Raw genomic sequence first — 10,742 nt, forward strand, 5'->3', positions numbered from 1 at the left:
AATGTCAGAATCCTCTCCACACCCCAGCCTAGAACTTTAATCCCTTACACTACCGCTCACTATGTTATTTTTCTATTACCACTGTAACAAACTTCCATAAGCTTAACAGCTTAAACCAGCACAGATTTATCAGCTTATGGCTGTGGAGATCAGAGATCCAACACAGTTCTCATTGAGCTAAATTCAAGTTGCCAGCAGGGTTCCTTCCTTCTAGAGGATCTAGAAGAGAATGTTTCCTCGTTTTTGTTTTTTTTTTTCCAGTTTCCAGAGGTCACCCACCTTCCTTAGCTTGTGTCCCACGACTTTCTCCATTTTCATGGCCAGCAGCCTTTCTGAACACTGCTCCATGGCTACACCTCCCTCTGATTTTAAACTCAGCTGGGAAATGTCCTCCATTTCAAGGACCCCTGTGATTACATTGGGCCCACCTGGACAATCCAGGCTACTCACCCTATTGTCTCATCTCAGGATCCCCTTCTCCCCTCCCATTCAGGCATTATGTATGTGGCTGTGACACTCACCTTGTGTGACATTTCCTCCCATGAGCAATTTAAGGTTCAAGGCACTTATGAATGACTTTTTGTTTTTCTTCCTTAGTCTTTCTACCTTCAGTATGTGTGGTGAGATTATATGAATCCTTTTTATTTGTGGCCCTCCACTAAACTTTAATAATGTATCATGGGTTTAAAAGGCTAATAGAGAATTTAGAATACCGAAATCCTCTAAGATATTTCTCCTAATATATCTGTCATCCCTTTTGCCATGTAGAGAAACATGTCACTGTTGGCTAACCTGTGGCAGGAGAGGAACATGATTCTGCCACCACACTCCCCTCATTCACACCAATTTGATGATCGGCTAACCAAGGATCTATGCTCCCTGCTTCGCTCACTTCCTCCTCCTTTCCACTGACTATCCTGTTCCCACTGCTCCTTCATTCACCACATCAGGATTTCATGACCACATTCTGCTCTAAATAAAATGGATATCTTGCATCTAATGTCTGATAACTGTTCTTATTGTATATGCACACATTGACCTACACATAACCCCACCCATCTGTTTATTTTCCTAGAATTTTCCAGAGGAATCAGTTCCATGATGATGATGATGATGATACTGACAGTGATGACAGGGGCCTCTCAAGGATTCTGACAAAGAGGGAATCAACAAAGGGAGGGAATCATTGCAAAATTGCCCCAGAAGCAGGATTAAAAGTAAATAACTGCTAAAGTGTTTAATGGAATTGGCTAATATTTAACTATTTTTAAAACTTTGTAACACTGAATTTAAAATTTTAATGGGAATTTTCATTCACCCCTAACCAAGATTCAACTCTAGGACCAAAATCTAAGGATTTCTATCTTCTAACAAATTGTCCACTAGCCTTTTAAACACGTGATCCTTTAAAAAGGGTAAGTGCTGGGCTGAAAATAAGCAGGATTCATATAATCTCACCAGACACAGTAAATGTGGAAAGACCAAGGAAGAAAAACAAAAAGCCATTCATAATGCCTTGAAACTTACATTGCACACAGGAGAAAATGTTAGCCATGTTGAGTGTCACACCAACATGACGCCTGAGTGGGATGGGGAAGCTGATCTTCCTCATCAGACATTTATGCTGATTTGTTAGATGCCAACACAGTTTCCTCATTGGATTTGCTTCTAATAAGTATGGAAGAGTTTAGGCTCTACCAAGAGCAGACTAAACATTTTCCCCTGCTGTCAGGTCACTGGACTGAATGTCCCCACAAGAAGGATATGATTATGTTTCATAGGGAAGTCTTCCTGAGAAGTAATAGGCATTTCGAGGGCAGAACTGCAGGTTCGGGCATGGAGGGCTGGAGGAGGGCTAGAGGGGACACTGGAAAAACAGCAGGAGTGAGTTCAGATACTGCTGCTCAAGTCGCCAAAGTCAGCAGTGTCATCTCTAAAGATATGTCATTCTCCCAAAAGTTCCATGAGTGAAGGGGCCTGTGAACACTAAGCAGGTTTTTAAGACACAGCAGCACATAATTTGCATCACAACTCAATTACAGTATGTTTTCATATTTGGAAAATAATTAGCCCATTGTTCTTTGAAACTGCAGCAGTAGTAATAGAAATAAAAAAGACCTAGCCGTCTTGGAGACAACAATCAATAAACAATTCCAAATCTGCAGGATTCCTTGACAATATGCAAACAATGAGATAGACGTGTGCTGCAGATACCTCTTACTGCAGGGGTCACTCCTGCAAAGCATAGAACTAGTTTTCTCAGCAGACAGAGGGAACCAAGTCAAGATTCCTAATCTTGAGAGGTTTACTATATGGCAGGAAAGATCAGACAAGTGCATAAAGCCAAATATGAATAAATGTAATCAAATATTAAGAAATGTGAATGGAGCACAGATGAAAGACGAATTACTTTCACCTAGGATCTAGAGAGACCTCTTCAGAAAATGTGGCTTTGGAGATGGCCAAAGACATGGGTGGAATTTTGGCAGAAGAGGATGTAAGGAATTTAAAAACTGATTCTAAAATTCACATGAAAATGCAAAGGATCCCAAATATCCAAAACAACTTTGAACAAGAAAAACAAATTTGGAAGACTTACACTATCTGATTTTCAGACTTTTTTTATAAAGCTACAGTAATCAGAAAGTATGGTGTTGGTGTAAAACAGGGAAGTAGAATAATGGAGCAGAATAGAAAGTTCAGAACTAAATGAACACTTATATAGACAATTGATTCTCAAAAGGTTGCAGTGGAGAAAAGGATCTTTTCTACAAGTAGTGCTGGAATTGTTAGATAGTGATATGCAAAAAAAAAAAATGAACTTTGATCCACACTTCACAAAATATACAAAAATTAACTCTAAGTGGATCATAGATCTTAATAGGAAATCTAAAACTATAAAACAGCTAGGAGAAAAAGCATAGGCTTAAGCTTTATGATCTTGGGTTTGGCAAATATTTCTTTGCTATGACACCAAAAGTATAATCTATTTTAAAAAAAGTAACTGATAGAGTGAACTTTACAAAAATGAAGACTCTTCAAAGCTCTTCTAAACACTGCAAAGCAAATGAAAAGACAAGCCATAGACAGAAGCTATTTGCAAATCATATATCTGGTAAAGGTCTTTCTTTGTGTCTGATCCAGAATAAAAAGTTTTCAAAACTCAATAATAATGCAAACACCTGAATGAATGAATGAGGCCAGAAAACACACTTCAGTAAAGATATCCAGATGGATAATAAGCATATGAAAAGATGCTGATTAAAGATGCCATTAGTCATTTGAGAAATGCTTTTAAAAACCACAGTGAGATAGTAGTACACATACCTACTAGAATGTATACGATTAGAAAGACCGACCTTACAAAGTGCTGGCAAGGAAATAGAGCAACCAGAACTGATACACACCACGAGGAATTTACAATAGCACAACCATTTTGGAAAACTGTTTAACAGTTTCTTTAAAAATGGTAAACACCAATCTGCCATGTAAGCCAGATATTCCTCATCTGATGCTTTAGAAAATAAAAGCATATGTCCATACAAAGACTTGTAACTAAATATTCACTTCAATATTATTTATAATAGCTCAAGTTGTAAACAACCCATGCATCCATCAAGAAGTAAATGAAGAAACAAAGGATGTTCTATCCAAACACTGCTCACAATAAATTATTCAGGAAAAACTCAGCACTAAGCAATACTCTGCTATAAGAAAAATAAGCTATTAATACAGGAACACAGATGACTCTGAAAATAATTACACTGAATGAAAGAAGTCAGACAACATAGAGTAGATACTGCATGAATCCATTCATACAACGATCTTGAAAATGCAAACCAGTATGTTGTGATAGAAAGCAGATCAATGGTTTCCAGGGGAAGAGATGGGGAGGGAGGGAGGGACAACAAAATGCAGGAGAAGAGTTTTGTGGGTGATGGGTATGTTCACTGTCTTGAATGTGGTCATGGTTTCTTGGGGATACACATGTCAAAATGTATTAAGTTGTACACTTTAAATGTGTGAAAATTATTTTGCCAAGTATACCTCAAAGCTGTCTTAAGAAAAACGGCACTTCTGTCCTGACACAACTCAGGGCCTGATTGGAGTGAGATGATCAGTCCCTCACCCTGTCTGCCAAACGGGAAGGTAGAAAACCTCTTACGGAAGATAAGATATGGATTTTTCATTTGCAATGTCTTCCATGTAATAAAGAATTTCTAGACATGCAACATGTCAAGACTATATGATGGATAAAATGAGAATAAGAAATATTAGACAAAGGATGCAAACCCCAGGTGATGTAGGCATCAGAGTTAAAAATAAAGGCTATAAAATACTTTTAACACATTCAAGAAAATAAGGAAATGATGGGAGAATATATAACAGGGTCAAGACTTTCACCAGAGAAATATACTGGAATGTATTTTTAAGAAAAATCAAACAGATATTCTAGAACTGAAGCTTTCAGCTCTGGAAACAGGTAAACAGAGCTAATTAGGATCCCTTTTAAGTAAAACTTTCAGTAATGCCGGATAAAATACAACAAAAGTAACACAGAGCTAACTATGGAAAGAGAAGTTCCCAGGTGACAATACAAAGAGGACACTTAACGCCAAAATGGTAATCTTGTGGGCTGATGCCACCGCACCCTGGAGGGAAGGGGTTTTCATCTGCACATAAATAGGGATACAATGTCCATTTAGGAAACAGGGTCCATACCAGATGTAGAAGAGTCTTCCTTTATAGAAACCTCTGCATAAGACGTATTGGAAGACTTGCCTCTTCACTGAAAGGGAGACTCAAAGTTCTCCACATGTGCACACAGGAAAGGGGTGTAACAACCGGTTCTCTAGGGAAGAACAAAGTCTCCCTTAAAAAAATCTAATCTCCACGCCCCTGCTTTATATGAATGTGGAATCCAAATTGATACTCCACTGAAGATTCCGGAATTCCCAAACCAAAAATATAATAATTCAAGGTTGATCATATCACCTGGAGCCTTAGGATAAGCAACACAAAATTGTTCTCTAGGGAAACTTTAAAAACCAAGATGTAAGGGACAATTATAGGAAAAATTATGTACTCACTATAGAGAAGCTCCCACAACTCTACACACACACAGACACACAACTAAAAACAGAAGGAAATCAGTGCCACTGGGAAGAAAGATCTAACCGTAAAACACAAGATGATTAATATTCCAGAGCCTAAAATTATGAAACAATCTAAGAGAGAGCATAAAAGAAGTATGACTGAATCATTAAAAGATAAAATGAATCTTATATAACATAATGAACAATCAGGACATCATGAAAAAGAAAACAGATCAATTTTTTAAAAAACCAAACAGAACTTATGGAAATAAAACACAGATATCATTTGGTATATAAAATTCAATGAATGGGTTAAGTAACAATTTAATCTTCAATATCTAGGGTGTTCATTAAAATTCAACAGTAATCTCTAAAGTAATTGTTTAAAAAGAGAATAAAAATAAAGAAGTCAAAATGAAGAACGCAAAATAGGCCGGTCACTATTCTAAGTTCTTCATCTATTTTATCACTTAATGCTCACAGTCTTTGAGGCGGATAGTACCACTTTTTGTACATGAAGAAAGTGAGTCTCAAAGGGATTACATATACTGGTTACATGGTTAGCAAGGGAGGGAACCAAGCCCGGATAGGCTGTCTCTAGACGCCATGCTCTTAACCATGACTGCAAGGTATATAACAGGCAGGAGAAAAGCAGAGCAAAGCAAATAGAAATCACAAAACAAGATGCCAGAAATAAAACATCATCACTAATCACAATGTATTTAGATGAAATATATAATGAGTTGAAAGATTTACAGATTTTATTTGTTTACCTGAGACAAAGCAGAATTAAAACTTAAAACTGGTTGAAAGCTTAGAAGAATAACAGAAAGAAGTCAAAAGTTAGAGCCAGAAAAAGAGACACCTGAGAAATACTAATCAATGGAAAGGGAATCACTCAAGCCTCCCTCAGGTTCATAGGTACCTGAAACCCACCTTGGCCTGACACTTACCAGCTCTGTGCCTGAGCGAAACTCTCAGTCCCCCGGAATCTTCGTTCACTCACCTGTGAATGTAAGGAACGTTCCCTCCTTCCATCCGGCCAATTTGTATTGACTGCTGTGCCACGGGTACAGGTCAAGCCACCTGAGGTCCGTCAGTGAACAAATAAGGATCCTTGTCCCTGTAGGACTGAGGAGGAGCAGAACATAAACTACAGTCTTGACAGTCATGTGAAATATATGGTATTCTAGAAGGTGATAGAAATAATATGATCAGGGAGAGGGGGTTTCTGGGGCAGAGACAAGGGGAAGGCAGTTTCCAGGTTAAAATGAGATGGCCAGAGCTGGGCTCACTGAGGACCTTGAGAACGCGGTGCTAGTTGCTGAGCTCCCTCTAACACAGAACCGCACACTGGGTGACATGAACCACAGAGGCTCACTGTCTCACAGCCCTGGGGGCGGGGAGTCTGCAGGCAGGGTGTCAGCAGGGCAGGCTCCTCCTGAGGGCTGGGAGGGAGAGGCTGGTCCAGGCCTCTCTCCTTGGCTTGGAGACGACCGTCTTCTCTCCACATCTCATCACGTCATCTCCCATGTACACGTGTCTCTCTGTCCACATTGCCCCTATTTATCCGGACACAAGTCATACTGGATTAGGGCCCAACTTAATGACCTCTTCTTAACCAATGACATCTGCAACAACCCTATTTCCAAGTGGGGTCATGTTCTGTAGTCCTGGGGTTCAGGACTTCAGCATATGAGTTGGACAGAGACCGGCCAGGGCAACAGGCCTGTGGGTGCATGTCTGATATTCCCAAGGGACAACAGGGAGGCCAGTGTGGCTGGAGCGGAGTGAGCCAGGGAGAAAACCGGAGATGAGCTCAGCTTCGGGAGGGGGAGGAAAGCTGTAAGGTCACCATAAGGACACTCGCTTCTTCACTGAGTGAAATGAGAAGCCATTGCAGGATTTTGAACAGAGAAGATCACACCCAGGGTCTCAATCATGCCTGACTTAGGTGTTGAGGATGAAAATACTTAGGCTTTTGAGCTGATAATAGTTAGACTACATGTTGGACTTTGAGTTGATGGTGTAGTAAATGAGACTCTGGAGGGTGTTGGGATGAGGTGGATGCATTTTTCATGTGGGATGGACAAGAACCAGTGGGGCCAAAGGGAAGAACTCGGTAGAATAATGGCCCCCAATATGTCCACGGTCTGATCCCTAGAACCTAGGAATGTCACTGTGCATGGCAAAAGGGACTCTGCAGGTGTGACTGTCAAGGACCTTGGGATGGCAGATCACTGTGGGAAGCAAACGTCATCACGGAGGTCCTTAGAGGAGAGAGGCGGATTGGTCAGAGACAGAGATGTGATGTGGCAGCAGAAGTCACAGTGACACAGGGCTCTGGGCCAAGGAGTGTGAGCACCTCTGCAAGCTTGGAAAGGTAGTAAGATGAATCCCTCCCAAGAGCCTCAGTGTGGAACTTAGCCTTGGCCACACGTTGGTTTTAGCCCACTGACATTGACTTTGCATTTCTGCACCCTAGAACAGTGAGACAATGGATGTGTGTTACTTTAAGCCACTGAGTCTGTGGTCCTTAGTTACAACAGCAATAGGAAAAGAGCTCAGGAAGCAACATGAACATGAACCCCAGGCTGCCTGCTGTGCCGGCAGGAAGTCCTTTGTCTCTGATCCTGGGGGAGTGTCCTGTGTTCTGGCAGCATCCACAGACTACCTCATGCTAACCTGGCAGCTTGCAGGGGGTCAAATCTTAACCCTGCACAGTTCTTGATATTTAGTTAATAAAAAAGATGGTGTCATCATGGGTATTTTTCCATCTTTTAAATACACTTCAGTCTTCTAATTGAGAGACTGTGTAAATAGTTTTCAATCTTAATAATAAATAACTGTGGTATTATTTGGTTAATTAAATAATGAATAATAATATTCACATTAGTAAAAGTTATTAAAGTCAACATTTTTCAATGAAAATATCAAATTTCTTTTTGCATGAACATGTATTAACTATAAGAAATGTTCCATGCTTTCTTCTACGATTTAGTGTTAGAGTCTTAAAGAATAATATTTTCCTCAAAAGATATTATGGCGAGGGGATTTCTTTTGGTGGTACAGTTCCTACATAAAGTCTGCTGCATGGCTCAGGCCACTGGGAACCTAGAGATGATAGAAATAAGGAGGCATTATAAACACAACAATTTTTAAAGGAATTAAAAAACTGGATGAGTGAAAACAAAGAATCAGAGAATATTCTGGTGAAATAAAAGTATTTTTCAGCTTAAGCAAGACACTGGGTGAATAAATCTAAAATGAAAAAACCACCCAGAGATTAGCAGCGAGTCATGCATGCAGTGTGACTGATCAAAACCAAGTTGTTTCCAAACCAGTGTGTAGGCTTGATGCCTTCATTAATCAAGTCTGTGTGGCACCAGGCCATCTCGAATACATGTTGATGAGGTATTTATAAGCTCTTCACCATCCCAGCTCAAAGCCCACACATGAGCTACACGACCATCACCTACACATCTGCAAAACACCCATCATGGTGAATAGCACTTTTCTTGCTCAGTAGCCGGTGGCAGGGCACTGTGAGCAGACAGAGATACAGGGACGCAGAGAAACAGAGGCACCTCACCTCACTCAGCTGATAACCTTCCGTGAATTCCTGGGGACAGGATTGTCATAAAATGCACCATGGATTGATCCTCCTCCTAGGAAAGGAACGGTAGGTCTGTCCTCAGGTTGGAGCAAGGGTGGCCGGAGGATCTCAGAAGAGCTGTTTCAGCACAACCAATAGAAATGTCGGCCACCGTGACCACGAGAGACGTCCCCTGCCATCTCGGTAGGCTCTTGGGCTCCTGACAAAAGCTGGGCTCAGTAAAGTGTTGGGTAGAAGGCACAGGCCTAAGGGCTGCCCCAGCAAGAGACAGGAGGTAGGGCCTGGTTTATACTGCTCTGGGTGTATCCCAGCCTCATCCGAATACGAAATCAGAAATTTGCAAAACAGCAGAGCTGGGATGGATCACCTACTCCAGACTCCTCTCCTTACAGTTAAAAGGGTGGCAGCCCTGAGAGGCAAAGCAACGTGCTAAAGGCAGAGCATGGATGTGGCAGCGCCAGATGAAGTGCACCGTGCCAATCCCCATTCAAGGCCGCTAACACTGAGTATGGGGCCAAGGTTTCCAACTAGGAGAATGAGACAATGTAAATACTTTGTTCCCCCCCAAACCCCAAATGTTTTTAAAGGCACAAAACTCACCTTAACTAGCTCTCTTCTGAGGGGGTGCTCTTCTGTCTCCGTCTTTCTGTCTGTCTCCATTTCTCTCTCTCAGACACAAACACATACAATTTTGTGAAAGGGGAATTCCTGCCATACAAAGACAAACTTCACATCTTCAGAAAGACACTTGACAAAGCACGTTTCTCAATTCAAGTCTATGTGTGAGGTCTGAGCAACTGGCTTATCTTCTAGAACAATTGGTGGTTTCAAAATCAGGAGATCATCTTCCCCAAAGGAAGAGTTCTGGTCCGTATTGATGAAGTTGGGGATGTCACATTTCATGAGCCCGTTCGCCTCCTCCTCTGGCCACCTGCTGCATCTGATGGCTTCCTGGAGCTGAATATCTCTGTCAAGGGCTATCGTTGGGATAGCAAATTTGGCCTTGTCCAAGTGGCCCACATCATTGATGTAGCAGTGAAAGAGGGACCTAGATTCGTCATTGCCCTGCCAGAGAACACCTTGGGCACCAGCGGTCTTCCAAAGTCTGACACAAAGCTGTTCAGACTGAATCTCTTCTCGGGAGACTCTGCATTGCTATAAAGAAAACCAAAATAAAAGATCACTCACACTCTAGTTCGGTGACCTGAAGAATCATAGATTTTGCCATCTACTGATTGCAAGTCCCTGCACAGAGCATGATGACAAGCACTGGAAATGAGAGACATCACTTCTGAACACATACAATTAAACCCAAGGCAAAAGTCTCAAGTGAGGGACCTTGGACCAACCTGAAAAGACATCGTTCCCTGAGAATCCTCAGTATTGCTGAATCGCACACCAGTGTTTCTCATTGGGACACTCAGATCATCTTCATCAGAATTAGGTAAAGTGCTTCTTAAAATGCAGAATTCTGAGGTGCAGACCCTCAGCGTCTCCAGAGTTTGGGACCTGTAGTCTGTATTTTTAGAGCAGCCAAGATCACTGAACACGCTCAGGTTTAGCACCGCGGTCTACATCGGGTCACCTGAGCATCGACAATGCAGTCTCACATGGTGGCGTGTTGCCTTGTGTGTCACGGTTCTGTCCTACCCACGAGACTCCCCTGATTCCCAGAACTGTCAGTGCTGCCCCATTGGGCAAAAAATACCACCATTTCACAATGCATACACAGGGCGCCCGACTGACAGATACAATCAGTGATGGGAGAGGGGACAAAATTCATGTTCCTGATCCCTTGTTTCACTTACTATGGGAAAAATGATCAATTCAAGGGTAATAAATCAGTGAATGAGTGAATAACATGACTCTCGTTAGTCCCAAGAGTGCCTGGAAGAGTGAGCCTGGGCATACTGAGGAACATAACAGCCCATCTACTTAATTGCCATCCTTCCCAGATTTGTGTAAAGGTTACTTCCACCCAGGCAGTGACCCCTGAAGGGCAAGAATCATGTCTGAACACACTCTCAAAT

The 10,742-nt window shown here is 41.6% G+C and overlaps 1 pseudogene; it reads right to left on the reverse strand.

Moving 5' to 3' along the window:
* Positions 1–6,138: 6,138 nt before the first annotated feature.
* Positions 6,139–10,305, reverse strand: LOC135322456 (melanocortin-2 receptor accessory protein 2-like; annotated as a pseudogene).
* Between the last annotated feature and the right edge of the window lie 437 nt (positions 10,306–10,742).

This window comes from Camelus dromedarius, chromosome 11 (assembly GCF_036321535.1).
Source record: "Camelus dromedarius isolate mCamDro1 chromosome 11, mCamDro1.pat, whole genome shotgun sequence".
Lineage (NCBI taxonomy): Eukaryota > Metazoa > Chordata > Mammalia > Artiodactyla > Camelidae > Camelus > Camelus dromedarius.